The sequence below is a fragment of the Haematobia irritans genome, chromosome 3 (assembly GCF_050003625.1).
Source record: "Haematobia irritans isolate KBUSLIRL chromosome 3, ASM5000362v1, whole genome shotgun sequence".
Taxonomy (NCBI): domain Eukaryota; kingdom Metazoa; phylum Arthropoda; class Insecta; order Diptera; family Muscidae; genus Haematobia; species Haematobia irritans.
The window spans coordinates 84,881,374-84,887,774 of record NC_134399.1 but is presented as its reverse complement, the minus strand read 5'-3'; the positions used below and the strand labels follow the sequence as shown (position 1 = coordinate 84,887,774).

At 30.2% G+C, this 6,401-nt stretch overlaps 1 long non-coding RNA gene across 1 annotated transcript; it reads right to left on the bottom strand.

Annotated features, from left to right (window-relative positions):
- Nucleotides 1-636: 636 nt before the first annotated feature.
- On the bottom strand, nt 637-1,209 carry LOC142232159 (uncharacterized). Its single transcript, XR_012721050.1, has 3 exons — nt 1,150-1,209; nt 966-1,064; nt 637-881 (listed from the first exon to the last, which is right to left on the bottom strand). It is a non-coding gene; the product is annotated as an uncharacterized LOC142232159 (long non-coding RNA).
- Nucleotides 1,210-6,401: the final 5,192 nt, after the last annotated feature.

Genomic DNA, 6,401 nt, shown 5'->3' with positions numbered 1-6,401 from the left:
GCTATGCTGTTTATGACAGGCAGCAATTGTATGATTTGTGACAACCGGAAGTGTGATGAGATAATTTTGAACATGTCTTTTGTTACCGATATGTCCCTCGTGGTAATGGTGAGATTAATGAAATATCCTGTAAATTGTTTAACACAGAAATTTTTTGGAAATTTACTTTTCCTCAACCAGTACACGCATCAAAATAATTCTTTTCTCCCACACCGAAAAAAAAGTTTACTATTTTTTATGAAAAATGAACTAACCCATAGTAAGAATGACCATGATTTGGCGCCAAAGATTTTTTTCATCTAGATAAGTTCATGATTTTCTTATAAATTAGTTCATGTATTGCATCGTATTTTAGTTCATTATTACTATGGTGTGGGAAGAATATACTTAAACTCATTCAAAATATTCCTGCTATCCAGAAAAACTGAACAATTTTTTGGGAAACCTGTATTAAGAAATTGGTTTGAAATAAACTGTTTGTCAGTATAATTTTCAAAAAAGTAGAGAATTTGAGGAATCAAAGGTACAACAAGCCTCTATACAACTAAGAAATTTTTCGTACAAAGCAAGTCAATTTTCTATAACCACCAGTATTTTATTTCAAAAAAAATTTATAATATTACACAAAACTATGGCTTATGATATACAACAAAGGAAATATTTTTATTCGTACGTTGGATGCAGTTACTTGTCGGTAGTTAGTAATTGCTTCTTCAAAAGAGTAATATTCTATGTTAATAGGACTAAAGTAATTAATTTAAATTTCCATGTTTTCTATCCATATGAAAGATATATGTGGCATAAGTTGCTATATTCAATTGAATTGTCCAATTTAATCGATTTTGGCTAACTTTTGTTGGGCGGATTTGTCTTTTAAACATCTGAAATTGCAAAGTTATACAAAATATAAGAAAAAAATATTATTAATTAATTAATTCTATCGTTCATATTGATTTTTAACTTACGGTTTTCAAGAGTATTTCTTAGAGCCAATAAGGATATCAGCTTAATTAGCATTAAACAGTAAGAATATTCAAAAAATTACCATTACAAGACCTGTCTAACTGCAAGTGAAAAAAATTATTTTTAATAAATTGAAATTTTGGTTTTATTAAAAACGGACAAAATACCGTTTATAGAAAAACTTACCACATTGAAAAATCCATCCTGTAGGTATTGGAATCATATCCATGGACTAATGGGACGTTTTTGAAATTATTCTCAGAATATATTTGAAATAAAAAATATTATAAAAATAAACATAATTTCCACTTGTCAGTATAGCATTTAGTATTTAAGTTGGACATTAAGTTCGAGTTTAGAGGCTAAAATCGCAATTTTCATGACAAGTTTTCTTTAATAATCCATTAAAAAAATAATCTTTATAAAAAACTTGGTTTGGGCTATTCTCCATCAAGTTATATTTAAATTTGTATCGAAGACGTACAATTTTATAATTTTCTTAGTGATTTATTTTTAATTTTAGCGGCTAAACTCGAACTTAGTACTCACCTGTAGGAATTGCTGTAACATAAAAAAATAGATTCCAAAAAATAGACTCCAACCTGTGATCCAGATGTGGAATAAATATAGATCATGCTATTACCACTCATGTTGTATATTTTTTATGTAAATCAATTAAAAATCCGCACTAATTTTAAACTATTAACAGAAATATACAGTTCCTTAATCTATTATTTGTTTTTTTTTTAATCAATAAAAAGCGCTTTTGATTTCTGTAACATCACATTCACTTCTCAGTTTCTAAAATGTTTCGAATAAATGTATTTTCATTAATAAACACCAATACCGCACGTACAATTTTGCAAAATTAAATCCACGTGTGCACTTCATAAATGCATCAACATAACTGAATGCAACAATAAAACTCAAAGACACAAATAGTCATAACGGATACATAGCTGCCGTAAAGAAAAACAACTCCACACACACACACGATCCCTTTCTGATCTCGCTATTGAAAGAAAACAATTCTCACCACAAATACCAACAACACACAAGGAACATTCCATTGTCTCTAGAATCAAAACAACCAACAACAGCATAAATGACGCAATAACAAACACAAACAATCATACGAGATATACACAAAATGTCTCTAAAAACTCCCTCACATGATGCACTCACATTTTCCAGTAGCACGTTTATTGATTAGTTGGAATTCTATCTATAAGTTAAGGTTAAATATATACCAAATCTATGAGGAATCTATATAAAATTATATACACCCGTCAAGGATTATATTAACTACTTTTTATTCTACTTTATCTAAAATTTTCAATGTGAGTAAAAACACTCCAACATATAGTAAAAAGGGAAATAATCTGTAGGTAGCCATCGTACGAATCGGTAATGTCGTTAAGTTAATTTTTACTACAAAAATTTTTTTCCATACAAAATTTTTTCTTAGTAAATTGTCCACATTTCGTAGTAAGATTTTTATATTGCCCATGTATATTTATAATAGAATCAACGATGCATTAACTACTGTGTTGGAAATTTATTTAAGGAAAAATCCTTCCCATTTCGTAGTTAGTGAACTAAAAAACATTTACTGAATTTTTATAAGTTTTCCTTTAGCTAAGTTAATTTTCGTTGTGGTTACGAAAAATGAACTATATTAGAGTAAATTTGTTGAACTATGTGGAAGTTAAAATGGTCCTTAAATTTACAAGACACTTTTTTTTCTGTGCAACTTTTCGTTGTAAGGATGTTTGTTTGGATCAGAAGTATAGACTTTTTGTGATAAACGTTGAGGCCTTCACGGGACGTGGAAAAAATAATAAAGATTAATTTATTTTTTTTTTTTTAGTTTCTGCCAAGTTGTGTCTTCCCTCATAACCAGCATTGTCATTTTGGTCCGATCGGACCGAAATTAGTCCAAAAGATTTTCAATGTTTATATTTATTCCGAAGGTCCATTTTCATTTAGCCAATTCTTCAAAAATTTAAATTTTTTACAATATATTTTTACAATATATTGCAAATGGGTCATATCGGTACACTTTTACGTATAGCTCCCATATAAACGGACCCTCAGATTTGGCTTGCGGAGCCTCTAAGCATATTTCCTCCGATCCGGCTGAAATTTGGTACATGGTGTTGGTATATGGTCTGTAACAACCATGTAAAAATTGGTCCACATTGGTCCATAATTATATATAGCCCCCATATAAACCGATCCCCAGATTTGGCTTGCGGAGCCTCAGAGAGAAGCAAAATTCATCCGATCCGGTTCAAATGTGGAACGTGGTGTTAGTATATGGTCTCTAACATCCATGCAAAAATTGGTCTACATCGGTTCACAATTATATATAGCTCCCATATAAACCATCCCCAGATTTGGCTTGCGGAGCCCCTAAGAGAAGCAAATTTCATGCGATCCGGTCGAAATTTGGAACATGGTGTTAGTATATGGTATCTAACAACCGTGCCAGAATTGGTCCATATCGGTCCATAATTATGTATAGCCCCAATATAAACCTTTCTCCAGATTTGACCTCCGGAGCCTCTAGGTGGAGCAAAATTCATCCCATCCGGTTCAAATTTGGAACGTGGTGTTAGTATATCTAACAACCATACCAAAATTTGTCCATATCGGTCTAAAGTTATATATAGCCGATCTCCAATCACACAAAAATTGGTCCACATCGGTTCATAATCATGTGGCAACCATTTCGAGCCGAAAATAATCTACCAAAATTTTATTTCTATAGAAAAATTTGTCAAAATCTTATTTCTATAGAAATTTTGTTAAAATTTTATTTCTATAGAGAATTTTGTTAAAATTTTATTTTTATAGAAAATATTGTTAAAATTTCATTTCTATAGAAAATTTTGTCAAAACTTTTTTTTTATAGAAAATTTTGTGAAAATTTTATTTCTATAGAAAATTTTGTGAAGTTATATATAGCCGATCTCCAGTCACACAAAAATCGGTCCACATCGGTTCATAATCATGTGGCAACCATTTCGAGCCGAAAATAATCTACCAAAATTTTATTTTTATAGAAAATTTTGTCAAAATTTTATTTCTATAGAAAATTTTGTTAAAATTTTATTTCTATAGAAAATTTTGTCAAAATTTTATTTCTATAGAAAATTTTGTCAAAATTTTATTTCTATAGAAAATTTTGTTAAAATTTTATTTCTATAGAAAATTTTGTCAAAACTTTATTTCTATAGAAAATTTTCTGAAAATTTTATTTCTATAGAAAATTTTGTCAAAATTTTATTTCTATAGAAAATTTTGTCAAACTGAATTATAAGCGTATTTAATCGGTATTGTTGATGGGCAACGTATGGACTTACTTACAATTTAGAAGACGGTGTTAGGAGGTTTTAAGATACCTTGCCATCGACAAGCGTTACCGCAACTCAAGTAATTCGATTGTGGATGGCAGTGTTTAGAAGAATATTTTACGCAATCCATGGTGGAGGGTATATAAGCTTCGGCCTCGCCGAACTTACGGCCGTATATACTTTTTTTCAAATTTTACCTTTCATCCAGACGGAGAATTGTTCTTCAAACCAACCAGTTTTTAATCAACAAATCTATACATTGTAGCCTTTTGTCATCGACAGTCAATTATCGGTGTAGGCATCAAGCACAGATAACTGATCCAATCAAGCAGATCAACCGCAGTGGTTATTTTAGAATAAAAATTATTGTTTAAAATTTTTCTAAAAAAATTAATTCTTCTCTTGGAAGAAATTCAAAAAAAAAAAACAAAAAGAACATCGTTGGCGATATCCGTTTTCGAAACATTTTATTAAACGGCTTTCACCTCCTGTAAAAGAAGCACCTTTTATCACTCTTAGTGTATAATTTTCTTCTAAACATTTGTTTGTCTAAAATTTCGTTTGGAAGAAACGAATTATCTTTTTTGCATGTAGTAATATTTTATCTAATATATTGTGAGGAAATTCCGGGTTACCTTCCTAGGAGAAGCCTCTACTAATTTTGATCGATTTCTTAAGTTTCCTCCAATGAAATCCAGCATTGGTATCATTTCTGCTCCTCAATGACGAGGTCAGGGCAGTGACAAAGATTCGTGATCCCTAACACACATACATTTGTTTAATTGTTTACATTTTTAGTAGTAGCAGTTTTTGATTATAAACAAAAATTATAATTTCATCACAATGATTATATAGCAAAAACATTAGATATTTAAAAATGGTCATCACTAGAAAATAATTATAAAAACAAGCTATGGCAATTCCAGCGGCAGCATATTGGCAACAGCTATGTGCGAATGATATTGAACAGATGGCCTTCACAAGATATGTGTTCGTACCATTGTACTCTATGGCATACACGCACAATGGAAAAAAGTTCAGGACAAGTTGAAAATATGTGATCGCTCTTTCAAGAAAAAAATATATATTGAAATACAGATAGATGGATATTAGCTGGGGACGATTTCTCATATGTTTAGAGCAATTGTATAAAAATTACGACTTCAAGATTACTGCCTCTGGAAAATTTAATTTGTATATGTAGTGGGTTCCGTTGGTATTAAAAAATAAAATCTTTATCAACATTGAATATTTATAATACAATGGATTTAAGCTTTATTGATTTTTTTCTTACTCGGATAAGTTTGTGCTTTGGAAGTCCCTACACTTAAAAAAAGCTTGCCCGGTTCCAAATTTTTTGTCTTTACACTAACGATTTTGGTATTGACTCTGGGCCAATGAAACGGAGAATTGAAATAAGAATAGCTTAAAGACACAATTTTGAGTTTTGTGCATTTTAAACTAGGAAACAAATTTGAATTTATTCTTTGTTTCTGCATATTTTTTCATGTGCTATCAACTATTTTGACGTGTTAAGGACAGCTTAAATTTCCAAATTCAGACACGATCTCAAGTAGAGCTTATGCTACTTTTCAACTAAATAACGTTTTTAAAATAAAACAAGTATATACGGTCGTAAGTTCGGCCAGGCCGAAGCTTATGTACCCTTCATCATGGATTGCGTAGAAACTTCTTCTAAACACTGTCACCCACAATCGAATTACTTAAGTTGCGGTAACGCTTGCCGATGCCAAGGTATCTTAAAACCTCCTAAGACCACCTTCTAAATTGTATGTAAGTCCATACGTGGTATATATTAAATCAAAAAAGATCGATCCAATACGTATAAAATTCAGTTTGACAAAGTAGACAACATTTTGACAAAATTTTCTACAGAAATAAAATTTTGACAAAATTTTCTATAAAAATAAACTTTTGAAAAAAAATATTGTATAGAAATAAAATCTTGGTAGATTATTTTTAGCTCGAGTGGCAACCATGATTATGAACCGAATAAAATTTGAACAAAATTTTCTATAGATATAAAATTTTGAAAATCTTTCTCAAAATTTTGACAAA